The sequence below is a fragment of the Panthera leo genome, chromosome A2 (assembly GCF_018350215.1).
Source record: "Panthera leo isolate Ple1 chromosome A2, P.leo_Ple1_pat1.1, whole genome shotgun sequence".
NCBI classification, from domain to species: Eukaryota; Metazoa; Chordata; class Mammalia; order Carnivora; family Felidae; genus Panthera; species Panthera leo.
This window is the reverse complement of record NC_056680.1, coordinates 56,115,653-56,143,059: the sequence shown is the minus strand read 5'-3', so window position 1 is coordinate 56,143,059 and position 27,407 is coordinate 56,115,653. Positions and strand designations below refer to the sequence as shown.

The window sequence follows — 27,407 nt, the reverse complement described above, 5'->3', positions numbered from 1 at the left end:
GGCCCCTTCGTTACAAATGCCCACACCACTCTCCGGTGTGCAGGCCCCAGGCTGCGATGAGCGTGTTCCCTGTGTTACCAGGCAGCCACGCACAGCCATCTCCCCTCCTGCAAGCACTCCCCTTCTGAGGGAATCTCCTCACTCCTCTGGTGACTCAGCCTTCGGTGAGAGCCTCCCTTTCCAGCTCAGGGTGGACACATAGCCCTCTGAGTTTAGAATCCTGAGCCGAATGGCTGCAAGGTCGAGAAGCCATGGGACACACCTTTGCATGTGCGTGTAGGCTCTCCAGGCGTTCTTAGCGCGGCCAAAGCTTGAAAACACCACAGGGATCCAAACAGGGCACGGTGCTAAATAGGTAGGTGCCATCTGATAGAATTTGTGCAAAGCCCACAAATGAAACAGTAACTTCTGGACCACACAGCCCCTCTGCTGGGGTTGAGGCAGAGGAGCCGGCAGGTGATAGCCCCCAAGTCGGGAAACGTCTTGAAGGTCAATGTGTGGGACAATGGACAGGATGCAGGTCGGGAGGGTGTGGCCTCCTCCAAGTTCAGGGGTCACAGGGCCAACATGTCCCTCTGGGGCTCTCTGATCATGGATATAGACCTCTAGACAGCAACTGTGGAAGGGCATGTCCAGAGCGTGGGTTGCAGGGGCGTAGGGTACAGACACAGTCTACCACGGTCCTCCAATGCATGGGGACTCTGTGGCCAATGCACATACATGTGTGAGGGACCGTCCACCCTGGCAGGGGCCGGGGCAGCCCCAGAGTACTAGCTTCCTCTCCCTGCCCCCCCTTTTAAGGCACAATATAAATGCCAGCTATTCTGGGGCGCCTGGGTGGCTCAGTTGGTTGAGTGTGAGACTTCAGCTCAGGTCATGATTTCGTGGTTCATGGGTTCAAGCCCCGTGTCGGGCTCTGCGCTGACAGCTCAGAGCCTGGAGCCTGTTTCAGATTCTGTGTCTCCCTCTCTCTCTTCCCCTCTCCCACTCATGCTCTGTCTCTGTCTCTGTCTCTGTCTCTGTCTCTCTCAAAAATAAATAAACATTAAAAAAATTTTTTTAAATAAAATAAAATAAATGCCAGCTAATCTGGATGGTGGGTGGGTTTATTCAGTGTCTTAGAATGATTCTGGGCACACGGGCAGTGCCATGTAAGTATAAGCTCTTGTCTTTTATTTTTAATGGTTATTTATTTTTGAGAGAGAGAGAGAAAGAGAGAGAGAGTGTGTGTGTGTGTGTGTGTGTGTGTGTGTGAGCTGGGGAGGGGCAGCGAGAGAGGGAGAGAGAGAATCCCAAGCAGGCTCCGCGCTGGCAGCACAGAGCCCGATGTGGGGCTCGATCTCACGAACCACGAAATCATGACCTGAGCTGAAATCAAGAGTCAGACACTTAACTGACTAAGCCACAGAGGTGCCCCTAGACTCTTTTTATTTTCCCGAGGTTTGGAATATTTTGTCACCTGGAAAACTCCTACACCTGTGGCTGAGTTATTCCAACAGAGGCAACACGCCTGTTTGCCAGTTCCTCTCCTGAGCCCCCGTCGTGCTGGCCTGGCTCCCGCTTGCACTAGGCTGCCCTGACCCTCACCCCACCTCTAATCCTCTTGGGATGATTTTGGCCAAAGCTCTTCCTGTCTCTTGAACCCGAAAAGCTGCCTGATAGCCCAGCCATAGGCACTTCCTGGACTGCCGAGCGTCTGGGACACGCAGAGCCACGGTCACCGCCGCAGCTGCAGAGGCCTGACAGATTTATGCTCTGCTTCTACAGCAGTGGGTTTGGAGATTTACACTGGGTGGGGCAGGGCACCGGTTAAAGGGAGATGCAAATGAATCGTCTTAAAGAGCTTACCCAGGGAACAGCCAGCCGGCCCTGCAGTGAACAATGAGGATGGCTGGGGGGAATTACCCGCTCAGCTGTCATCCCTAAGCAGAGAAGTGTCAGAGGGGACCGGAGAGCCCAGGAAGCATGTAAGGAAAAAGCAATCTGGGGCCCCCACCACCCAGGGAGGTGTGCTGGAGAGGGAGAGCATCCACACCAACTTCCTGCCTGCCTTGCAGAGGCTGGACAGCTCATCCCCTGCAGCGAGGGCTTGGGATGTCCTTCCCTGGGCTTTTCAGGGACCTCGCATAGTCATGGGTCAATATGCCCCGCTGCCCGCCCCGCTTCCCCAGCCCAGGCCCTTCCCTGCTCTTATGCCTCATCTCCTGTGTCCGGGAGGAGGGTCTGGCTTTTCCTCCAGCAGCATCTGGGGGCCCAGCGCCAGCCTCTTGACCCCCACCTTCCTGACTGTGGCAGAGGTTGATCCGGGCCAGTTCTGTAGTGCTGCTCTGGGCTGGTTCCTGAGGGCCTGTACCTCCAGACTTTCTGGTGATGTCGGCAGGCTCCTGACCCCCTGTATTACAACTCTTTCTGCTTAATACAGCTGAGTGTTATGGACTGGAGGTTTGTGTCCCCCACAATTCATATGTTGAAACCCTAACCCCCAATATGATGGTATTTGGAGGTAAACAGGCTTAGATGAAGCCATGTGGGTGGAGCCCCCATGGGATTAGAGTCCTTACAAGAAGAGAAAGAGAGACCGACGACCCCGCTCTTCTCTGAGGCATGTGAGGGCACAGCCAAGAAGCGGCTACGTGCAAGCCAGAAAGAGAACTCACCGGAAACTGAACTCACCGACCCCCCTCACCTTGGACTCCCAAGCCTCCAGAACTGTGAGAAATAAATGTGTGTTGCTTACGTCCCCAGCTTGTGGTGGTTTGTCATATCAGCCTGAGCTGTCTAGTACACTGAGTGATTTTGTTTTTGCCATGTTCCCCAACCTTTATGCTTTACACATAGGTGGCCCTCCACTCTCATCACGGCTTCCTGCACTTGCCGTGCTTTGCAAATGTTGTTCCCCCTGCCTGGGCTGCCCTTCCTTCTGCCCATCTGCCAGATGGACTCTTACTCAGCCTCTGTGGCAAAGCTGACACGCCATCCCTCTTCTGCTGCCCCCCCGCTGTCTCTTTCTTGTGTCCATGATGCACAGAGTTAACAGCTTCCTCCCAGGCCCCCAGCACGTGGACCAGCATTTGCCAGGGCAACAGTTCACAAATGCCGATGGAGTGCCGACCAGGGTCCTCGCCCCCTGAGGAGTGTGGCACAGACCAGGAATGCCCACACGTTACCAGCTGGTCTGGCTCTTTCTGAGCTGTGTGGCCTGGGGCAACTCCTGAATTTCTCTGTGTCCCTTCCGAAAAGTGAGGCTGTCGGGACTGTTTACACCCGTAAATGTCCTATCAGGGTCCCCAGCATGGGTCAAGTGCCATGCAGGTGATGGTGACCACTGTCAGTGGTCAGACAGACAACCGACAGACAGAGTGGGGAAAACTCTGCCCCAGCCCTGAGAGCCATGAAGGGAACAGTCTGTCTACGGTGGTCAGGGAGGACTTCCCTGAGGAGGCGACGCTTGAGTGGAGGTGATCTGGACACCTCTGAGCATCTGCCATCGCAGATACAGAGCTTCTTAGGCGGTGACACCCCCGGGGGGCGGGCCAGACAGTCAACCCAGCAGAAGGTGGGCTGTGCCAGGCATGCAGTGACGCTCAGACGGAGGGAGCCTCCTGGCAGGGGCTTCCGAGATCCCTTCCAGGCCAGTCCCTGCGTCCCTCTCCCTCAAGGCTGGAGCTGGTGCTCGGTAGGCATGGGCAGATGGAAGAGGCCTGAGGGACTTTGGGGGGGTGCTCCCCAGAGTGGAAGCCCCACCCCCTGCATCACCACTGAAGCCAGAGAAAGACAAATGAGACACCAGACAGTGTTTGTCGCACGAATCGGTGTCTGAATCTGCCAAATTCTCATCTTGCTGTGATTAAAAACCAGCTAGAGCATCATAAACTTGCTCTGGCTTCGGGCTGCAGCAGCTGAACATCAGTCACTGGGTGGCAGGCAGCTGGGTCCCACAGGGCTCTCTGGGGGAGGGAACGCCCTCTTATCAGGCTCCTGACTGTTCACCCGAAGCGGTGGGGTGTTGCCCAAGGTCAGCCTCCACAACAGGGTCTCCCACTGCCAGCCCCACTCACAGTGAGAAAACTGAAACTCAAAGACAGCGAGTAACCAGCTTTGGTCACACAGCTTGGAGGAGGTGATGGAGGCAGACACGTATCCCGGTGGGCTGCCCCTTTGCCTGGGTCTGGGGGTGAGGCAAGAAGGCAGGGGCTAGTAGCGACAGGACAAACACTGAAGCTGGTTGCTGGGGTGGGTGGGTTCAATTCAGTTGAGCTGGTTTCACATCGAAGGGGCAGTAGTTAAATGCACAGACCCTAGAGCCAACCTCACTTACTGCCTTGTGACACTGACCACCTCGGTGACCTCTGGCGTGTGCATCTGTAAAGTGAATGTAATGCTTGCCTACCTCGGAGGGTGTGGGAGGATTACAGAAATACCAGCAGGCGCAGCACCCAGAGGAGAGCGCGGTGCAGAACGAGGATCCTTCAAACGTTGCCTTTTGGTGCTGTTTACGGAGCTGGACGCTGTCCTCAGCATGGGGGCTGTGGTGGCGAGGGCACGAGACCTCAACACTCTGGGAGTTTTAGGGTCCCCTGCAGGATGGGGGGGGGTGGCTGCTGGCAGCAAGGGGGCCCCTGGGGAGCCGGTGTGGCGAGGGCTGGTCAAATAAAAGGAAAGCAAGCTGGACGTGAGCCTCCGTGGGGGACTGGCAAAGATACGCTGAGGGACACCCTAAGCTGCAGGTCAAGGATGACATGTGGAAAAGTTCCGGAGTACAAAGGCAGTTGCAAAACATCCCGCACGCAGTGTAATTCTATTTATGAGAGAGGAAGACGTATGCAGAGCGCCACCAGCTGCGTGCTCGTGTGTACCTGACAATGCACAAAACAGTTCTGCCAGGATACACCTCAAACAGAGGTCAGCAGGCGCCCGTTGGGCTGGGAACACTGGCCAAAAGGCACGTCAGCCCCATTACAGCTTTAATTGGTCATCTAGAGGATGACTTCCTGTGTTGTTTTTTGAACCTGAACGCTGCGGATAAAGTTACTGAGTTAGTGACGTTTTTCCTAGGTGAGGTTCCCCAGGACGGCAGCCCTGTGCTCGGGTGTTGGGGTGGGGGGCTGTCACAGCATCTACAGCCTGCCGGTTGGCAAAAGGTGTAGACTGGTGTGTATTTCCAGGGAGGGATGCGGTGGCCACTCACAGGAGATGCTGACAGTTGGGGAACCCAGGCAAAGTTCTATAGGAGGACTTATCATGTTGTTGTTCCAGTTTTTCCATGGGTTTGACATTTTGAAAATAAAAAATTTCAGAACGTGTGACCCGGGAGAGATGGTGGAGTGCCAAAGAGGAGGGCCAAGCACCAGGGAGATTTGGAGAGAAGGTGGTATTTCAGTTAGTGGGGTAGGGGGGCAGGGTGGGGGTGTGGGTGAGCCCTGAGGGTGCTGGGCAGGTGGGCTGAAGGCGCTGGACAGCTCGGGTGAGGCCTTTGAAGGCCAGGAGGTTTGGATTTCTTTCTATTGTTTAAAGGGAGCCAGAAGAGACGATCTTTGAGCTGGGGTGTGCCATGGCTGAGTGGGCAATGAAATACTCAGACCGTCCGGTTGTTGCCTATGTGGGCGTGGCCTGGCTTAGCTTGTTCCCCTCCCCCATCCCCGCTGCACGCCCTCTCCTGTTTCTGTGGCCAAGTCCTCTCCCTTCTTGCTCCAGGACATTGTACCTGTCCAGGTGCTCGGCGGGGCCCTATTTCAGGATGGGAGTCTTGCAAGAAATGGGGTTGAGTCACAGTGTCCCTCAGGGGTCTGGACACCCAAGATGTCCCCGGGGGGGTGTCCCCATTCCCTCTGTGACCACAGATAAATCTCTGAACATATTTCCTCATCTGTAAGGCAGGGGCGGTAATGCATTGTCTCGCCAGCAGAGGCGCTGGGGAGTGGAACACTCCAGCATCTGGACTGGAGGCTGTCAGAACACACTGGCACCTGTGACTGCATCTGTGGCCCCAACAAGTGGCCGGGCCAGGCGCCTGGAGTGGGCACTGACCATGGACCATGGCCTGCTCTAGGCCTTTGCCTCAGTGCTATTCACGGTACTATTAACCAGTAAAACACCCTTGTCTGGTTGGTAAGTTGCCTTGAGCCCCTCCCACTGCCTGGCTGCCTGCCTGGAACTGCTCCCCACTTTCCCCAAATTCAGCAACTAAAAGGTTAACATCTGGTGCAGCAGGGAGCCTCCAGGATGCTGTGAAATAGTTCAACTATGCATCTCAGTTTCTCCTCTAGCAAAATCAATAGGGAAGGAGAAGTCCTGAGGCGTGAAGGAGGGGCCACCAGGGAAAAAACGAAGGGCCCTTAGGGAATGAATGAGAGGTCCTGTAGTACTTTAACATCTTTGCCACTATGTGTCTGGAAGTGTACCAAGGCAGAGGCCATTGAAAATCCTCCCGGTCAACAGAAGGCAACAAACCCACACCACTGGCAGAGCACCTACTAGGTGGTGGAGCACCTACTAGGTGGTGAACCTTGCACTGCCTGCCAGGGGAAAATGGAAGAAGCCATCCAGGGAGCTCACGTCCTGGAGTCTCCAGAGGAGACTGGACCATATTGCCAGACGGTAATTTTGCCTTTGGCAGTCTAATGTTCTTTCTTTTCTTTCTTTTTTTCTTTTTTTTAAAGTCTATTTATTTATTTTGAGAGAAAGAGACAGAGAGAGAGAGAGAGAGAGAGAGAGAGAGACAGCATGAGTAGGGGAGGGGCAGAGAAAATCCCAAGCTGGTTCTGCACAGAGCCCATGCTGGGTCTGAACCCACGAAACTAAGAGATCACGACCTGAGCCAAAATCAAGAGTCAGATGCTTAACCGACTGAGCCACCCAGCTGCCCCCAGAGCCTGACTTTCTCTGTCACAGCTACTCTGACTCTGTTTTCTCTCCAAAGCAGCTGTAGACAATACATAAGTGAATGGTGTGGCCATGTTCCAATAAAACTTTACAAACACAGCATAGAACAGAGATCCCAGAAATAAACCCTCACATACATGATCAAATGGTCTGAGACAAGGGGGCCAAGACCACTCCAGGGTGAAAGGTCAGTGTTCAACGAATGGTGTCATGGAAACTGGATTCCACATGCAGAAGAATAAAGTCAGATCCAAACTTCACACCATATAAAAAATTAATTCAAACAGATCAAAGACCTAAACGTTAGAACTGAAACTATAAAAATCTTGGAAAGAAACATACAGAAAGCTTCATGACACTTTATGACACCAGGGTGTGGCAATTACTATTTTTTTGGACATAATACTAAAGCAGTCAGAGACAAAACATACACAGGCACCAAAGGAAAAAAACAGCTACACCAGAATTCATCAAAAGTACAAACTTCTGTATATAAGGGGACGCGTCGACAGAGTGAGAAGAAAACCCACGGAATGAGAGGAAGTATTGGTAAATCATGAATTTGGTAAGGGATTGAGATCCAGAAGAAAGAGCTGTTAAAACTCAACAAGAAAAAAAAAAAAAAAACAACCCCAATGAAAAAAACGTATGAAGGGCTTGAACGGATACACACGACCGGAATGCACACGAAAAGATGCTCAACTTAGGCAAATGCAAACCAAAACCACAATGAGATACCACTTCGCACCCAATCGATGGCGGTTACCAAAACCCAGAAGAGCACTGGGCAAGATGCGGGGGAAATGTGTGCACTGCTGGTGCAGCAGCTGTGGGAAACAGCAGGGCGGTGCCTCGAAAAACTTACTATAGAACTATCATTACAATCCAGCAGTTCCACTTGCGGGCAGGTACCCGGAAGAATGGAAAGCAGCGTCTCAAAGAGACATCTCTACACCACGCTCAGAGCACCAGGAGTCACAGTGGCTGAAAGGCAGAAACGGGTCAAGTGTCCAACGATGGATGGATGGAGAGAACAAAACGTGACCGAGCCATACGATAGAGTATCACGCAGCCCTAAAAAAGAAGGAAGTTCCAGCACACGCTGCGACGTGGATGAACGTTGAGGACGTTATGCGAAGTGAAATGAACCCGTCACAAAAGGACAAACACTGCATGGCTTCACTCGCATGAGGTCCCTAGAGTCATCAAACCCAGAGACGGAAAGCACAATGGTGGCTGCAGGCGCCGGGGTGGCGGGGGCGGTGGGGGAGAAGCCTGGGGAGATCGTGTTTAAGGTGGACAGGGTTTCAGTTTGGGGAGATGGAAAAGTTCCGGAGGTGGATGGTGGGGACGGTTTGCTTATGCCTCTCCACCTCACGCTAATGGTAAAAATGGCAAATATTGTGTTATATAGATTTTAAAAAGGAAATGGAAAATAAAAAGCACCTCCCCACGTGAGCACATTGCTTGGTCCCTCCAACCCCATCCTTCGAAAGGGACCAGAGAACTGGACCCTCACCCAGTGCACATGGGGCAGTCTGGCTTCCGACGGGCACAGGATGAGGGCGGAGGTAGGGATACTGATCACGCTGGATGACGATGAGGCTGATTACGGGGTGCCAGGATCAAGGGTGGGTTGGGGGGCGCCTGGGTGGCTCAGTCTGTTTGCGTCCGACTTCGGCTCAGGTCATGATCTTGCGGTCTGTGGGTTCGAGCCCCGTGTCGGGCTCTGTGCTGACGGCCGGGAGCCTGGAGCCTGCTTTGGATTCCGTCTCCCCCTCTCTCTCTGCCCCTCCCCACTCACTCTCTGTCTCTCAAAAACTGAATAAACATTAATAAAAAAAAAAGAGTGGGTTGGAACCCTGATTTTCCAACGTGGCGCGGGCTTTGCTTTTCCCAGCACAGCACAGCATTTCTGTTGGTCTCTCTGTCAGCACAGAAGGCCATCACACCCCACCTTGTGAGCTAAGTACCATTTCCTGGGTTCTCTGTGGGCCCACCTGGGAACCAGTCAATGACTCGGGTAGGGGCAAAGGGCAGACCCCTTCCTGCTCCCCACTTTCCTAGGAAGGCTTTCAGAACTCTTTTTGGCCACGGGGGCATGCTCTTTGGAAGGCACTCCTTTGGCACAGGGACAGTGTGAGGACGTAATGCACAAGGGCCTGCCGCTAACACTCCAGCTCAGGGAGAAGGGTGTGCATGGGGCTGACTGGGCAGTCTCCAGCGGTAGTGACCTTCAGGCCCCAAGAGACAGGGTGAGGACTCTCTGTCCCTCTTCCTCCCTCCCTCCAGACCTCACTGGATCCTTAGGATCACTCTGAGAGGTGGTGACCGTCGCTGTGTCCCATTTACAGATGAGAAACCTGAGGCTTGGTGGGAGCAGGCATTCTCAGCCCCAGCCTCTCTGACTTCAACTTGTGTTCCTCATGCCTGGCCACTCCTGTCAGGATGAGACAGAGCGCACGCAGGGCGAGGGAGCAAGGGAGGGTCCCAACTCCAGATCCCAGCTCCGGGGCTCTTAATCTGTGTGCCTTTGGGCAGGCATGTGACCTCTCTGGTCTCCTTGAACTCCTCGTCCCCAAGGCCTCCACGTGGCACACATTCAATTAATGTTAATTCTTCCTCTTCCCTTCCCGAAGGAGGAGCTGCTCATAGTCTAGAGGGAGGAGGCAAACATTTAACTAAGAAGAATTTAGAACACAATCTGAGACCGGGTTGCATAGAGCAATGAGCAGAGGGATCTCGGAGCACCAGGGAAAAAGACAGTGCCAGCGGAGGAGTCTCTCAGGCAATAAAGCAGGACGCATGAGAACTGCCGGGCCCCTGCCTGCACTCAGCTGCCCCCGAGGGCACAGCCCAGGCTTGCTTCAAAGTGGTGGCACCAGGCAGGGTGAGATCGGCCACCTCTGCGGGGCCTCCTGGCCGACCTCGGCCGTGAGTTAAGTGCTAGCTCTCTCTTCTCCCAGAACTTACCCTGCCCTGTTAGGGATTAAATGCGGCTCCAGGGAAACCCAGACAGACTAAATGAGGCTTAAACAGATGGAAGCAGAACGCGGTGCTGTTGAAATCTCGCTCACCTCGTGCCTGCTTTGCCCCCAGCACTGTGCAACCCCAGACCGCAACTTTCCTGTAGTCCTGGGTCCCAGAGGAGGACAGCATCACCACCCTCATCAGCAGCCATGATTAGAGCAGCAGCTGTGCCTTCTGCGCCCATCCCAGACACTCTGCACCAGAGGCCAGCAGGCAACGGCCCCCAGGCCATAACTGGCCCACCGGCTGTTTTCCTAAGGTCTCACTGGAACGCAGCCACACCCACCGTTGACATGTCGTCTATGGCTGGGGCATCCGCAGAATTGAGTGGTGATGACAGACTGTATGGCCCACAGAGCCTAAAATATTTCCTGTCTGGCCCTTGACAGAAAACATTTGTTGATGCTGTTCTATATCTGTCTCATGTACTCCTCACAGCCTCCTGGGAAGCCAATGTTATTATTATTTGACACAGGAGGGCCCTAAGGCTTGGAGAGGGGAGGCCAGCCCCATCGGGACAGGGCTTCATCCTGTTCCCAGCATACACAGCAGGGCCAGGCAGAGAACAGCTGCTTGGTGACTATTTACTGAAAGGATAGACAGACATATGGACGCATGACACGACTTGAATGAACCACCCCACTCTGCAGGGACCCTCCTGGCACCTGTAGGGATAAGGTGCTCACTGCCCCAGGGACCAAGGCCCTACACAGAGCTGTGTACCCGTAAGCTGATGTGCTCTGAGATGCCACCTGTCAAGGTCCTGGGCAGCCAGGGCACAACAGGGCCAAGGCCAGTCCTGAGTGGACAAGCAGGGGTGGCCAGGGAGGCACAAACCGGCTGTTTTTATCTCTGGAGGATGATAGGCTTGGGGCCTGGTTTGGGGCTGTGCGATCTACAAAGAGCAAAAGGGAAAGAACGGGGCTAGGAGTCCCTGTCCCACAGGAAGTAGGTGCTCCCCTCCGCTGAATCAGCGGAGCATCGCAGGGGCTGGGCACTGGGCCAGGCTGCGGAATTCCTGGCTCTGACAATGGAGGGAACAGACCAGGGGCTGCCGGGTGAGCTGGGCGTTGTGCAGCCCTCCAGAACTTACCCCGGGCTCAGGGCACTGCTAAGGCAGCAGGAGACTGAAATGGGCCTTCCATCCAAACTAAAGACCACATCCCTCAAGGCTGGGTGGAAATAATCCAGGTCTGCCAGAGGCAGGCAAGAGCTCCTAGCACCTGCCCTGGGTCAGGGCTGCCTGCAGGATGTCCGCTTTCCAGTGAGGGGGATGACAGTAAACCAAATCTGGCACACGGTGACGTGCACTGTGGATAGAAATACCCTCTCAGGGGAAGGGGTTAATGTTGCAAGTACAAACAGGCTGGTCAGGGAAGGCCCCTAGGAGATGAAACCATGTAAAGACTTGATGGTGAGGGAGCCACGCAGGTGTCCGGGGGGGAAGAGTGAGCCAGGCAGAAGGCATTGCCAGTGCAAAGGCCCTGGGGCAGGAGTGTGCCTGGAACCCAGCCAGTGACCGCAGGAAGAGATGAGGGCAGAAGGATGATGGGGCAGATGATCAGGACTATGAGGATTATGGGGAGGACACTGTTTCTGACTGTGCATGAGGAGGGAGCCATGGTAGGGGGCTGAGGGGATGGCACTGACCTAGCTTTTATCAGGATCCCTCTGGCTGTCCAGTGGAGAATGGACTGAGTGTGAGAAGGAAGGAAGGAAAGAAACAACGAATGAATGCACAGAGGGGCTGGGGAGGGGAACCAGGAGCTGAACAGAGCTGCACACTCAGGAGACACACAGGGGTAAGGCAGCATGTGGGTCGCAGACCGCTAACTGTGCCCTGCAGGATAACCAGTGCTCTCAAAGCTGGAGCTCAGCACAGACTCCCAGGAAGAGTATTTCCACTAGGTCCCCACCAGCGGCTTCACTTTGCTGCCCAGGACCCTGGAGCTCAGAGAGTGGTGGACCTTGCCGAGGTCACATGGCCTCGTTACTGGATAGGTTAGGACGCGAATCCACATCCTCCTCACCACGACACCAGGCTCTGGGCCCTCCAGGGGGCAGCAGGGTCCCAACTCCTCGGATCCACCACGAGCTCCTTCTGCGTCAGTCTGATAATGAAGGAGGAGGGCTTGGAGAACGTGCAGGCTGGTGACCCTGTCCCACAGAGAGGAACGTCTTCATGCGGGCGTCCAGTATGAGGTGTGCTGGGTCCCCTGCATGCCCCATGGGACAGGGCTAGAATTTAGCGCTCTCTTTATTTTAATAAAGACCATTCAGGGCCCTGAAAGTTAATCTCCCAGAAAGACAATTACATGTCAAATAATACACCCACTGAGCAAATGATTAAGAAAAACCCAGCCAAGAAGGTTTTGCACAGGCTAAGTCTGAGATATGTGAGCTCAACATGGAAGGCCTTGGAAGGTTATTACCAGGTGGAAATGAACACAGGCGCATGGGTGAGGCAAGGGAGTCTATATCTAATGTTTGCGCCCTCCCCCCCCCCCCCAGCCCCTGCAACTCATTTCAAACCTGAAGACAACGTCTGTTGGGAAAGTCAGTCTTCTCTGTCCCCTAGTAAAAGCAGACAAGCCCTGAGCTGAGGGGTCGCAAAGGGACACGGCTTGTGGGTGTGGTCGGCCCCACACAAGTCAGGCTGGTCTGAGTCAGTGGCCAGCATACAACCACGAGGGTTCACATCTAAATGTGGCCTGTGACTTCTGAAATGTTGGGGGCCAGTGTCCCTATCAGCGATGACTGACGGCAATGGAGAAGCCAGCTGAGTCCTTAGATGGGCCCAAGTCTCCCCACCAGCCAGCCTTTCTCTGTTACATGGTAGTGTGACCCCAGCAGCTCTGAGTTTGCACCCCGGATCCAGCCTTCAGGTGTGGACAGTGAGGCCCAGAGACGTCAAGCAAGTTGCTAGGATTATAGTGCGTGGCGGAACATGGAACCCAGGCCCAGTTCTGCGCCACCCAGTACCCTACTCTGCCCTGGGCCCGTAGCAGGTCTGCCGCTTGGCCTGGAGTCAGGCTGATGAATCTGGGTTATCATGGGACTTGCTATATGTAGAACAAAGGCTGACCAACTATGGGTCTTGAGCCAAATTTGGCTTGCTGCCTGCTTTTGTAAGTCAAGTTTTGCTGGAACACAGGCATGCTCACTTCTGTCTGTATCGGGGTATGGCAGCTTTTGGACAAGAGCAGCCCAAGAGATGCTGCCCATTCAGGCCAATCCAGCTGCTTAGTGTGGGTTCCCTCCAATCCTCAGTCTGGCAACCCTTTTGTGCCCTGAGGAGGCTCACATTAGGGTGCATGGCCCCTTTGCAAGGCTGTGAGGATGAGCAGCCTGTGGGGGTAGGGGAAGGGTGGTGATAGCGGATCGTCAGGACCCCATTTATAGATCAGGTCATCCTGGCTGCTTTGGTAAGCTGTGACTGCTGGGGGAGGGCAGCTTCTCAGGGGTCTTGATGAGCTCACCAAACTGTGCCCCTAAAGCGGGGAAGTCAAGGACTCCAGAATGTTAATCATTGGAAGTTGTGCTCAACTCCTGAACCTCAGTTTCTCTGCCTATAGGGGGGGCTCATATTCAATGATTTCTGAGGCCCTGCTCTGCCAGAATAGTCTATGGATCTCAATAAAGACCCACAGGACTCTGACAGGTGGTGAGCAGTGGCTCCTCTGTAAAGTGGGGCTATTAGTGGCACCTCCCATCCTCCCTCCCCTCACAGCCACGGTGGATTGCAATTGTGCAAACCGGAGATGCCCAGACTGTTAAGAGGTAGACAGGGCTCACACACAGAACTTAAGAAAGGGCACCAGTAGGACTGCCATTGGTGGCATAACTGACAAATGTCATGGGCAGTGACCCCACCCCTGACTCATGAGTAGAGGAGCTCTCAGGTGCACCTCCCATGGGAGCTCCTGGCTCCCCTAGGCTTCTCTGGCTCAGTGATGAGCCCTGCTTCCTTCTGGTGGCCCCTGGTTTATTACATCTGTTTTCCATCCTTTTACTTTTAACATATTTTCATCTTTATATTTAAGGTATTTCTTGTAGGTAGTACATAGTTCTTGCTTTTTAAAAACATCTAATCTGGGGTGCCTGGGTGGCTTGGTCAATTAAGCGCCGGACTTCAGCTCAAGTCATGATCTCACAGTTTGTGGGTTCCAGCCCTGTGTTGGGCTCTGTGCTGACAGCTCAGAGCCTGGAGCCTGCTTTGGATTCTGTGTCTCCCTCTTTCTACCCCTCCCCTGCTTGCTTTCTCTCTCTCTCTCTCAAAAACAAATAAACATTAAAAAAAAAAAACCCACCATATCTGACAATCACTGCCTTTTAATTAGTGTATTTAGGCCATTTACATTTAATATGAATACTGAAATGATTAGACATATCTGTTTGTTTTCTTTCTATCTCATTGGTTCCTTGTTCTATTTTTCTTCTTTTCCTAACCCTTTTTTTTTATTATTTGAATATTTTTTGTGACTGCATTAGAGTTTAATCTTTACAAGTTTAAAAAAAATCTTGCATGTTTATACACAACCTGTTGAACATATGGAATGCAGTTATAATAACTATTTTAATGGCCTTTTCTGCTAATTCTAGCTTCAGTGTTTATTTTGGGCCAGTTTGATTAATTTTTCTTCTCATATGGGTCATATTTTCTTGCCTGTTTTCATGCCATAAAACTTTTCACTGGACGTCAGACATTGTGAATTTCGCCCTGCTGGATATTTTTGTATTCCTCTAAACCACCTTGAGCTTTGTTCTGGGACATGGTAAGTTATGTGGAAATAACTTGATCCTAAGTGTCTTGTTTTTAAGGTTGTCAAATTCAGCAGTGCTTGGTTTAGGGCTAATCCTTTCCTACTACTGGGGCAAGTCTGTTCAGAATACTTTGCCAACGTCCCAGGCATCATGAGGTTTTCTAGTCTGGCTGGTAAGAGCAGACACTTGCTACCTCCGACTTCTTTTGGATAGTTAATTTCCCAGTTTCTCTCACACATGTTCTAGCCAGCACTCCACTGAATACCCAAGGGAGAAACTCTGCAGATGTCCTGAGTACTCCCTTCATGCCGTGCAGTCCTCTTTGATACTTGTGGTGAGCTCTAGCTGCTTTGGTCTTTCCAGACACTCAGCTCCACCTCTTAACTCAGGGAGGACTCCAGGCTCTGTCCTCCCCTCCCTTACTACACACACACACACACACGCACACCACCTGCCAAGTTGGGTCATGACCTCTTCTCAAGGAAGATGCTCAGAGCACCACAAAGATCACTTCCCTCCTCTCAGGGATCACTGTCCTTTGTTGCCTGATGTTCATTTAGTGTCTTCAAAACCTGTTTCATGTGGTTTGTCCATTTTTGGGGTGTTTCAGCTGTCCCATTCTGTTGGAAGCCTGGGTTTGAACATCAAATGGGTTTTGTTTCTCCAGCAAATTTCAAGGAACGCCAGGGGATCCTGGAACTGGATCCCACATTACAAGCAGATGCTCCCTTCACACCTGAATCTCCTCCCCATGACCCCAGAAAGTGTGGGTCACCCCTCTGCTCTCTGAATACAAAAACGGGGAGGGGGTTGGAGCTCTTTTTAGAGATAAGAAAATGACACGTGTTTCTCTCGATGTCAACATTGCTGCGGCCAATGAACTTGCAGTGCAGGGGTAACACTCGTAATGTCTAACCAGATGGGCCCTTTAGCACCTGTTGTGACCAGAGGGCTGTGGCAATGGAGGAAAGGCTGGGAGAGCCGTCGTAGCTGGCCAGCAGCCTTGCAACGGCCTCCCACTCTGTCCAGGCTGTTGCAAGCATGGATTCAGAACATGTACCCAGATGATGGAGCTGGAATTTGCGGGAAGCTAACTTCCTGTCAGTGTGAAATGTCTCAGGCAGTGATGAGCCCCCATCCCCGGAAAGGTGCAAGCAGGAGCTGATCCTCTAGCAGGGATGTAACAGGAGATGCTCAACTACACGGTGCGCTCTGCCTCTTCCATGTGGTACAGATCTCACGACCACGTGCTGGGAGTGAGAATCCCACTTCGTGGACTCGCAGACCCTTCTCCCTTCCGGGAGTGCATTTCCACAGAAATGCCGTGCACAGACCTGCGGCACCTCCCTGCATTGTCCCCGTGGTCCTGGGTGGCTACCACCCACGCCAGGCCTGGCACACCCTGCCTCACTGAGGGGACCGGGCCATGCCTCACTCAGTCCGTTACATAACTGGCCGCTTCTGAAAAGGCGCTGTACCGAGTCACAAGGGTTAGCAAACTAGTTCAAGGTAATTTATGACTCTGGGATGCTCGGGTTTCTAAATACAACAGACCACTACAAACTGCAAAAGCTTCAAGCTCTCTCCCCAAGGGAGACTGCCCGGCCCAGCCCGGGGCAATGGTGCTGACGCCAGGTGGGCAGGACGAGCTGGCACACTAGCAGGCCTGGCTGGCTTAACTCACCATGAGCCCCAGGGAGGCACTCCTGGAGGCCTCGTGAAGACGGCTCCCCGCCCCCCCCCCCCCCGGCCCCCACCGCCTCCATTCTTCCCTCCCTGGTCTCTGGTATGCATGAGAAGGTGATGAAGATTTTTCTCCTGTGCTGTGATGGCACCAAAACCACAGTGCATTCGGGGTTGCTACATCCTAGTTGGCTTGTTTCTCTTTTTTAATGCTAATAATATTGATTTTGGGTACAGTGGATCTCAGGCAAGGGAAACTCCAGTAAACGAAAGCTGACTCTAGTCCAACGTGGCTGATGTTTCTTTTTTCCTCGGCGGTGGCAGGCCCTGCCTGCCTTTCCATCTGCCCAGTGCTGGCCTTGAACACCCGGAGTGGCTTCTCTGCATGCTCTCCTGTGGGCTGCCTTCCTGCCTTGGTGCTGGCGCCCAGAGCTCGAGACCCATTTGTGTCTGCAAGAGGACTGTGGTCTCTGCCCTTGCTCCGCTGAGCTCTGGCTGCCGCCTGCATCCAGCATCCGTTCCCAGCACCCCCGTCCCCGCTCCAGGCCGACCTCATCTGGGGCCTGCTACCAGGTACAGTGACCCTCCCCTTCCCTTGCAGACATCAACTGTGAGTCAGCACTGAATGCAGGTCCCCAGTATACCCATACCTTGCCAGCCTCATCCTCAGTGCACACTCCCAGCTAGGAGTAGGGATTCGGGGTGAGTGAGACACAGCCCCGTCCTCAGGCCTTGGCCTTTCTGACTCAGGAGGCTGACACACACATGCACCAATGAGGGACACAAATACACTGTCTTCTGTGATGGGGGGTGGGGGGTGAGCCTGGGAGAGCCCAGAAGAAGCCTGGAGGGCTTCCTGGAAGAGGTGGTGCCAAAGGTGTGCGATGTTCCATATGACCTCTGCAGTCCTTGGGTGTAAGCATCCCAGAGAAAGACACCTCCATGGGGACTGTTGAGTCTACCGCTACTGGCTAGGTGGCATTTGGTGACAAAGTAACAAATGGTCCGAGCTTCCTCTGCCTAGTCCTGGATTGTTGGGGGTCTGGTTTCTTCAGGGCGACAGAGACACAGCCATGGCTGACTGTTCTGGGGCCCTGGCTCCTGCCTTGCTCCTCTCTCCAGAACACGGGACACTGCGGTTGACCCCTAAACAGCTCTGTTCCTCCACCCCCCTGTCTCCCTACCCTTTGCACTGTGATGGGGCAGCTCTTCCCATCAGGGGTGGGGTCTAGATCCCCCCGCTTTGAATCTGCGCTGGCTCCGTGACTTGCTCTGGCCGACAGAATGTGGTGGAAATGATGCCGTGCCAATTTCAGGCGTAGGCCTCAAAGAGCCTCGTGGCCTTGCGTGCCCACCCTCTCGGGACCCTGGCACCACCATGTGCAGAAGCCCAGACGGCCTCCTGGAAGAATGGGACACATGTAGCCTACTCACCACCACCCCTAGTCGGCCCGGCCAACAGCCAGGCAGCAATCAGCCGACCCCTGCCATCGACCACACAGGCTTGAGGGAGCCCGGAAGACCTGCCCGACCAGCTAGCTGCTCAGCTAAGTCAACAGTTGGTGCAAGCTGCTACATTTCAGGGTGGTTATTCCGCAGCAGCAACTAACTGATCCAGGCATCCCAGCATTCTGGGCAGGATGCACAGGCTGCAGGATTTATAGGCAGAGGCCTGGCTGCAGGTAGATGGACTGGCTGGCCTCGGGACCTTCACCTGGCCCTCAGGTTTGCTGTTACCTGGGTTCTGCTCTACAGCTGGGATCTACAGTCAGCACAGTTACGACCAACGTATAGTCGGCCCCGGGAGTGGCTGCGCCTAAGCCATCTGGCCTCCTCTATGGTTTCCTGGACCTACCCAGGGCCTTCCAGCCGCTTTCCATGACACTCCAGGTGAAACCCAAATGCCTCACCATCCCACACCATGCTCCCTATTCCCACCCTGCTCCCAGCTTTACGCCTCTCACTGCACTCCAGACACACCTGCCTCCAACCCATAAGACCCAACCTGACCTCCGCGCCTTTGCATGTGCAGCTCTCCTGACTAGCATGCTCTTCCCGGATACCCGCACGGCTCCCCCCCATTTCCTTCAGGCTCTGACCCAGTAGGCTTTGTTAAACAAACCGGAGATCACAGATCATTCTTACCAAATGGCCTGCGTCACTCCCTGCACACTCCTCCCGCTTTATTTCTTTTCAGAGCAATTAGCATGACTGGGTGCAAAAGTGTCCACATTGTGAGACATCCAGAGGGAGCCAGCGAAGGTTAGGAAGGGAAGGTGGGATGCTGAGAAAGACGTTGGCGTTGGGACCTTCATAGCACACAGCCACTGACTGGGAGCCGATGTGTCCTGAAGCAGCCTGGCACCCCCGACTGCCAGGCAAACCAGCAGAGACACTGTTGGCAGTGCTTCAGCCACATGTAGGAGCCGGTATCGCACTCGGCAGCACAAGCCCAGATTTATGGCCATGGCATAACTGCTTACAAGTGTCATGCAGGCGACACATGTTTGTCAAAAACACCTCGTCTTGAGGTGGCCACAGAGAGCAGTTCCCTGGAACACAAGAGGCTTCACAAAGCAAGGTGTCCCTGGGGCTCCTGCCTTCTGAAACCCCTTAATCGAGGGCCCACCATTTAGGGCCCTTCTCAGAGTTTCTAGAGCCTACAAAGGAGAGAAGTCTCTAACTGGAGCTGGGACTCCCCGGCCGCAAACAGGAGCAACGCCGGCTGGCCTGGCTCAGCCTCGGAAGCTGGGGAGGGCACCCTCCAGGGCCAAGGAGGCCCAGGGCAGGCCCAGACCCACCATGGATCCAGGGTTCAGGGACAAAGCTCTTCTGCACTCTGTGAGGGGCCCCATGGCAGACCCATCCCCGGGTCCTGGACCAGTCACCAGGAGGGAGAGCTAGGGCCTGGTCGGGGTCCAAAGGGACCATGCAGTCTCGTGGTAAAGAGCGTGGAGTCTGGAGCCAGACCGCCTGGGATCAAATCGCAGCTCGCTCCATCACTGACCTGCTGAGTGACCCCAGGCAAGCCTCATAAGGGCTCTGAGCCTCAGCTTCCGCATCTATAAGATGAGTGTAAAAACAGTGTCTCCTCACAGGGTGGCGAGGACCCCACGGAATGCTCAGACCAGGCCCCGGCACATCACAAATGCTGCAGAAGTGAGTTGTCATCCACATCATCAGAGGCCATGACTCTGCATCACTCAGACCGAGGGTGGAGCCTTCCCGGCAAGGATTCGACTCTGTTCCAGGTTTGAGGGTGCTGGGGTACTGCTCCCAGGGCTCTCCCTTCCCTTACCGGGCAAGGAGCCGGTTTGGGAGTGAGAGGCAGGAGTTAAAGCTCAGCTGCTTCATCATCAAAAGGACAGCAGGAGGGATGAGGCAGGGGTGAGAAGCAGAGGTGGCAGGAGGTTTTCAGGCCCCCAGGAACAATGTGCCCAAATGGCTTTCACACCAGCTCAGGGGAGCCCATGGGACGGAAATGGAAAGGCAGGCTGTCATGTCTGATCCCTCCACCGACAGCCCCAGGGTCCTGGGTCCCAACCCACCAGCCCTACTGTGCACAGCCAGACACCAAGACGAAGGAACACAGAACCCGCCTTCAGAGAATTGGAGACAGACTCCACGTTGGGGTCACCCAACACGGTCGTTGTGTGGCCATTACAAACTCAACCCTCCTCTGTGCTCCTGTTTCCTCATCCTCACAAAAACATCCATGGATGGGGCGCCTGGGTGACTCCGTTGGTTAAGCGTCTGACTCTTGCTGTCAGCCCAGGTCACGATCTCACAGTCAGGGGACCGAGCCCCACATCGGGCTCTGCGCCGATAGCATGGAGCCTGCTTAGGATTTTCTCTGTCCTTGCCCCTTCCCCACTCTCTCTCTCCTTCTCAAAAAACGATAAAGAAAGAAACATAGAAAAAAAATCCATACATGGCTACACAGGGCCTCCTGGGGCACCTGCACGTACCAGGGATCGCAATGGTAAAAAGAGGGAGAGGGGAGAACACGCAGACAGCAGGCATGAATGACTGCAGGTGTGCTAGAAATGATCAGAGATCTGAAGAGCTCAATACTTAGGAGTTTTAAAAAGGCTTCTTGACATGTGACTGGAGAAAGGTGGCCCAATTAGTAAACGGTGCTGGGACATCGGAACCAATTCCAGACACATTAAAAATCTATATTTGAAAGAGAGAAGTTGAAGAGGGGGATATTTTGGGGGAATATCTTTCCAAACTTGGGGTTGGGAACAATTTCTTTAACAAGGTGTTAAAAGCTCGGTAAGCATAAAAAAAAATCGATAGGTTTGACTGCAGTAAAGTGTAAATTTCCTTTCACCAAATGACGGGTGAAAAGACAAATCACTAAAAGCAGAAGACCTCTGGCATATGTACAACTAGCAAAGGATCAGTATCCAGAATACATAAAGAAGTCCTACAAATCCACAAGAAGAAGAGAGGCAATGAGCAAAAAGACCACAGCAGGCATGTTGTAGAGGAGGAAACGGAGTGCACAGATGAACACGGGAAAAGCTGCCCGATGTCACGAGGATGCAGGGAAGTGCAAGGTAAGGTCCCCGTGAGAGATTTCACATCCATCAGGCTCACAGTGAGGAAGACACGTGACATCTGACAGCACCGAGGGTCTGAGAGGATGTAGATCAGCTGGCACCCACGGTTGATGAGCGTGAAACCTGGTCTGGCCACACTGAAAACCACTTTGGCCTTTTCTTGTTAGGTTGACCAGTCCCATACCTTAGAACCCTGCAAATCCACTCCCAGGAGTCACACAAGGCACACCCGAGAAGAGTTCGTCGCAGCACTGTTAGCAAGAGGAGGGGGAGAAAGGAAATGACCCAGATACTCATTGACAGAGCAATGCAAAAAGAAATTGTAGCACAGTCACACATTTTCTTTCCACACTGGTGACAGCGAACTCCAGCTACACAGCAGCACAGCTCAAGCGTAGAGACAGGGAAATGTTGAGTACAAAAATGCAAATTTTAGAGATCTACATACAGAGAGCAAGTTTTTAGAGCTTGAGAACAAAGAAGCAATCTAATGTTTAGGCTTATTCAGTCGGCCTGTGAGCAAGAGAATGGCAAACAAACAAACACCAAATTGCAGAGAGGGGTGACCTCCAGGCAAGGAGAAGATGGAAGTGACTGGGAATGTTCTAGTTCTGGAGTTGAGCTGCGGGCCCACGGATGTTCATTGTCCCACCATCCTTCATAATGCACGAAACACACCAAGTATTAAAACAGAACAGAGGCAAAGGAGAAAAGCAAGAAGAGAAACATGGTGTGGGTCCAGACACATCCAGTATGATTTCCTTGTCACACACATAGTTGACTGTTTTCACGTGGTGTCACGGGGGTACCAAGAGTTCCGTCGAGAGGCCAGAGCGGGAAGTGAAAGGACAGGCAATTGGACGAGGGCATTCTTCCCTCTGGGCCTCAGTTTCTCCATATGCAAAATAAGGGGGTGTACCAGGAGTGGCAAATGGCTGGCGTGCATAACCCAGGTCTCCCCTTCCTCACCCGCTGCGGACACTACTCATGGATTGCAGCACTGTTTCACATGGAGCACAGACACGCAGCGTTGGGCTCCGCAGCTGGGCCCTGCAGGCTGCCAGGGATGCCAGTCTGAGAGGGCACACTAAGTGATACCTACGTGCTGATCTCGAGAGGGTCCCTCCAGCTGTGGCCTGGAAGGTTCTGAAGCCTCACACCAGCAGGCACTAGCTAGACTGAGAGGCAGGGGCCCTAGGGAGGAGCCGACTGGCTTTGGAACTGACCCTAGCCGGACCCTGGCAGTGTGCAGCCTCAGCTTCTACACTGCCCACGCCTGTGGCCTCCGGTCCGCCGCGGGGGGGGCCCTGCCACCCCCCCCCATCATCTGACCAGAGCCCATGCTCCCATCCATCGGGTGGGCAGGCTCATGTCTACCCTCTGCGGGTGAGCTCTGCTGGACCTGAAAACGGCAAGACGGGCAGAGGGCCAGGCAGGAGCTCAGCATCACCCTTAGCCCAGAGAGCCGTGGAAGCGGCCCCGTTGTGCCAGATTCAACCAGCTCTCTGAGGCAGGAGGATGACATTCCTTGCACCACCGCCTAGGCCTGCCTGGGCCTGCAGGCCTTTGCTCCTGTGCTCCCCTCCCTACCTTCCCCCCCCCCCGCCCCCGCCTGTCCCCTCTTCCTCCCCTTATGGTCCCAGCTCACAAGACTCCTCCTTGGTTGTCCTATTCCATCTACCTCCCACCCCCACCCCCTAGGGAGCGCTGACGTCCCTCCTCTAGACAACCACCACACAGAGGTCAGCTTTTCCGAGGAGAGTTTGTGTGCTGGGTCTGGTCCAGTTCTGTGGGTGTCTGTCCCCTCCAGTATGGGGAGCCCAGCAGGGTCCACCTCACAACCCGCGTGAAAACAATACCATCAAACAGCCACAATTCCTTGGAATCAATGGGCTTCTCCGAGAACTGTCCACCTACTGCCTAAGCCGCACAGCCAGTGGGGTTGGCAGTCGGGGAATGGTACCTCCCTCCCTATTCCAACAGCGAGAAACTCAAGGGCCACAGAGGGGGGTGACTTCTCCAGCATCACTGCCCACCCTCCAACCTTCTGGGAGGCTGAGAAGCTTTTCTGTCATGTCCCATCAGGGCCCTCAAACCCCAGGAAACACCTCATTTCCCCAGAGCAGGGGCCTGCTGAGTGACCACAGCCCCTAATCATGGAGCATCTGGTTTCATCCGTGTCCCTGCGGATTCTTGTAATAACAAGATCATGTGGAGAGACATCATACCCAGGGACGTGATGCTTCAGCGATTCGTCTCTCTTTCATTTTGTTCACCTGATACACGTTTTAAATGACTACTGGGCTGTGGACACAGGAAGCCTTGATTCACTAGAAAGAACCGTGGTGGGTTTTCTTAGAAGACAAAGTCAGGAATTTAAGGCATCCAGACGTGTCCAATGAGCAGAGTGGAGACAAAGACGTCTCTCCTGCTGCTGTGTCCGGGAACACAGCTGCCCACACACACCCACCACACCCTCGGATCAGAGCCTGCCACTGATATCCACGGTGTGAAAGGGCTTGGAACCCACTGTCATCTTTATCACCATCCCTCGACCCCAAGAAGCAAACACCATGAGCTTGCAAAGGCACTCCAACAGGAACGCTCACTTGTGTTCCCAGGAATACACACAGACGCCAGATATTTACTTCTGGTTCCAACTTCTCCTGGGTTCATCCTCTTTCAAGTACTGGAAACTCTGGACACCACTTCTTGCCCTACAATCCCTCCATCAGATCCCCCCAACGCCCACTCTCCCAGGAAGCTGCCCCCACCTGGACACCTCAAAATCCTCCTCAAAGCCATCTCTGACTCCCCCTCTTCCTTGCCTTCTCACTGGCCTCTTTACACTAATTTCCTGCTAGAAAGATCATAATGGGTTCAAATGCTGCTGCTTGCACACCTATCTCCCCCGTCACGGGGCAGGTTGTGGGAGCAGGGCGCAGGGCTGATGTACCCCTGTTACCTCCAGCCCCTCAGCATGGGCCCGGGCACATTGGTGGGGGGTGGAGTAGGGCCTCAAAGAAGCATGATCTAAATCCCTGGGCTCTGTTTTCCTCAAACTTAGAGTGTAGTGAAAGAGCTCTAATGACAAAGAAGGTAAATTCTAGGTATTCTGAACAGAGACCAGGCAATCCTTTCCTGAGTATTTCACAGTGAAGCCAAGACCTCATTGGTGAGTAACTGTCAACTGCCCAACAATGGGAGTGAAGAACTTTCCCAGGAGAGAAAGAGTCACAGACAAATGTTGTAAGGAGGGAGGGAGCAACTTGAGTAAGGACCGAAAGGCCAGTGGTGCCTCAGCAAAGCAATGGGGCGATGGGCAAGAGTTCATGGATTATGCGTATCGGTTAGGTTAGGATGGGTTACGCTGCATAACACACAATTCTCTAAATCTCAGTGGCCTACAATAAAGTTTCTTTATGTCTCAGACTACATGCACATGTGGCTCTCCTTCGTCTCCTCTCCCCTCTGGACTCAGGTTGACAGAGCAGTCTCTATGTGGAATATTGCCATTGTCGTGGAAAAAGGAAAAGAAAAGTGGTAAATTACTCACTGGTTCTTAACGCGTGTGCTCACATCTGTTTTCACTGTTCAGCAGCCCCTCTGCCATGCCTGAGGATAACATGGGCCGTGCTGTATAATCCTCCAACCGAGCAGGGCACTTCGATACAGGGCACCGAATGTGGGGGAGTGGTAATCCAGTTCCACACCGTGCTTATGATTTTGACGTCTTTCCTAGGATCAGTGAAATCTGTTGAATAAACTGTTCATTTCTAAAAATCCCTCTGGCTGTAGTGAGAGACACAGACTGGAAATGGGCAAGGGTGGGATTCGGGAGAAAATTCAGGAGGCTGCCTCAGTTTCCCCAGGCAATAAAAAAAAAGAAAAGTACTTTACACTAGGGTCATGGCAGTGGAAATGGAGAGAAGCCAAGAGATTTAAAAGATGGCAGGGTCTAGTGATGTACAAAGAGGAGCAGAGGTGAGTGAATGTGTGACCCCCGAATGGCAAAAAGGTACAGCAGGCTTGGCTTCTCATGTCTTAAACAGTTGCTGGCTCCCATCTTTGGGGAGGACCAGCTACTCCATTCTCTACTTGTCCATGGGCTCTCTATGTTCCCCTAAGAAATCTCCCTTCTTGCTTGAAAAAAAAAAAAGGCTGAGCTAAATAAAGATGGGAACACATGGATGTGGTGAGCAGCCGAGTGAGCTGACAAATGAGTGACACAGTGACCAGGGGAATTAATTCATGTCTCCAAGTGTCCAAAGAGTGAAGAGAAACTAGACCCAAGCGGAAGAAAAAGAAAGTCCTCCCACTGGGCATGCCTCAAAAGGATCCCTCGCCTCCCTACTGACACATCCGGCATCTTTCTTCTTCCACGGGGCTATGACCAATTTCGGCTATAACAGAGAAAGGGGAGTGGGTGAGAGAAGAAGAAGGGAGGGACAGGGAGGCAGAGGAAGGATGGGCTGCATGGACATATAGCAACCTCTATAGAATCCTCTCGTCTCCTCCATGTGGCCTCCCTCCCTATGCTTTCTTTTCAGAGTTCCAGACTTGACTTTCAGTGGTGGGAGGGCTTGGGATTCACAAACACCTCAAAAGAGAATTTCTGTAGCAGCACCATTAGGCCACCTTACAGGAATTTAGAGCCTTGGGGTCCACACAGGCACAGAAAGCCGCGGGGGTCTCCTCTGTCCTGGGTGTTCTCAATAGCCAAGAAGAGGAAGGTTCAGACACAGAACTGTATGGTTGTGGACTCAGTTCAGCGCACCCACGGGGACAGCAAACCAGAATCTCCCTGTGGCAGCAGAGGGAGTGTTGTGGTCACTGTCCATGGTGCTTACAGGCTGACTCAGCTGGAGAGGCTTGTTCTAAAACCCAGCCACACAGGATGTCAGAGCTGAGAGGGCTCCAGGATTTCAACTTTCCCAGTGCCTCATTTTGCAGATAAGAAAGCACAAGCCCAGAGAGGGGAAAGACTTCCCTCGGGGCCACACAGTGGGTGGCACCGAGGGACTGGAAGCTAGCCTCTAGATGCTTGCTCAGACAAAACTCATTTCCTTGGAAGGCTCCTGGGATTTGCCCCCAGAAACCCAGAATAATTAGACCCTGAAAACTTACGGGAGCACATAGTAGGTACTCAGTGGACACTGGTTGACTGAATAAACGATTATACCGGGGCGCAAAAAAACAAATCTTGAAGCTGGGCGTGGGCCCTGGATCCTGAATTCAAACAGGAAGTCGTGTTCCTTTTTGGTATGGGTGAAATGGTACAGAAGAAAGCAGTGGGGGAAGGGAAGAAGTGCTGCCACGAAGACAGTGGGGTGGCGGGAAGAGGATAAGAGCAGGTGCAACCCAGGATATTAAGCGCAGAGGAGGGCAGCAACTGGACACTAACCTCTGTTCTCTCAGGTTCACTTCCACTCTGGAAATCAGGTTGAACGGCTCAGGAGTTTCCTTAGGGAGGGTGGTCACACGACCTCAATCTGGCCATCCTCCCTGGCCACAGTGATTGGCTCAGCACTGGGTATGTGCCAGTCAGGTCCCAGTGGGTCCAGACCTTAGGGCTGGAATCATAGGGAATGAGGAGTTCTTTTTCTGTTGGGAGGCTGAAGGTGACTGTTGGGGGCCATCTTGCTTTCCTAACGGAGAAGCCCAGCTGAGAATGACACCAGCACAGAGGAAAGTAAGCAAGGCCAAGAGGTCGGGAAAGATGATTGCTACTGATGTCATCAAGCACCCAGGTACGGCCTTGCCTAAAACTGTCTGCCCTTAGCCTTCTTAGGTACATAAATCATTCTCTCCTGCCTCGTTTGATTGCTTGTTTAGGCCTCTTTGGTTTTTCTGTCACTCAGTGGCTATCAAAAAACAACAACAATAACAACAACAACAACAACAACAACTCCAATTGCTCCTTGAAGTTGTCTAAATGGAGCATCCTGGAATTGTGACAGTATGGATTTAGGCTAGGTTCAAGGGGGACTTTGAGATAACAGTGCAAAACTCCACAGTCTAACCTGGAGAGCCAAATGGATTCAAACTGTATCTGTTGGCGGCCTGCTATAGGCTGGGCCAGTCACATTACCCAAATTAATCCTCATAGGACCGACCCTGTTAAGGTAGCAACTGATGACCCCATTTTAGAGGACGTGGCGGAGGCTCAGAGAAAGGAGGTGACAGGGCTATAGCTTGGAAGTGTGGAGCCCAGATTGCACACCCGGATTCTGCTGTGTGCAGCCTGAGAAGCCTCATGGTACGGCCTGTCCGTGTGTCAGGGCACCCGGCCCCACGCCTGGCATTCTGTGGGTGCCTGAGACTTGGTAACTGTCATGTGCCTGTTACAAGACTCAAAAAAGCAATGTGCACTGAAGGCAGGCAGGGACCTTCTTTCCCCAGCACTAACACAACTTCCCAGTTCCCCGAGGACTAGAATCCCTCTCTTTCCCTTGCTTTCCTTGGCAGAGTCCTGCTCAT

General features: G+C 53.3%; 1 long non-coding RNA gene across 3 annotated transcripts in view; it reads right to left on the bottom strand.

Annotated features, from left to right (window-relative positions):
• LOC122204486 overlaps positions 1 to 26,488 on the bottom strand; it is a 92,728-nt gene extending 66,240 nt beyond the window's left edge. For all 3 annotated transcript variants that reach the window (XR_006195689.1, XR_006195690.1, XR_006195691.1), the window contains exons 1-2: positions 26,332 to 26,488; positions 24,484 to 24,665 (exon numbers count right to left, since the gene is read on the bottom strand). This is a non-coding gene — a long non-coding RNA (uncharacterized LOC122204486). The remainder of the gene's footprint in view (positions 1 to 24,483; positions 24,666 to 26,331) is intronic.
• Between the last annotated feature and the right edge of the window lie 919 nt (positions 26,489 to 27,407).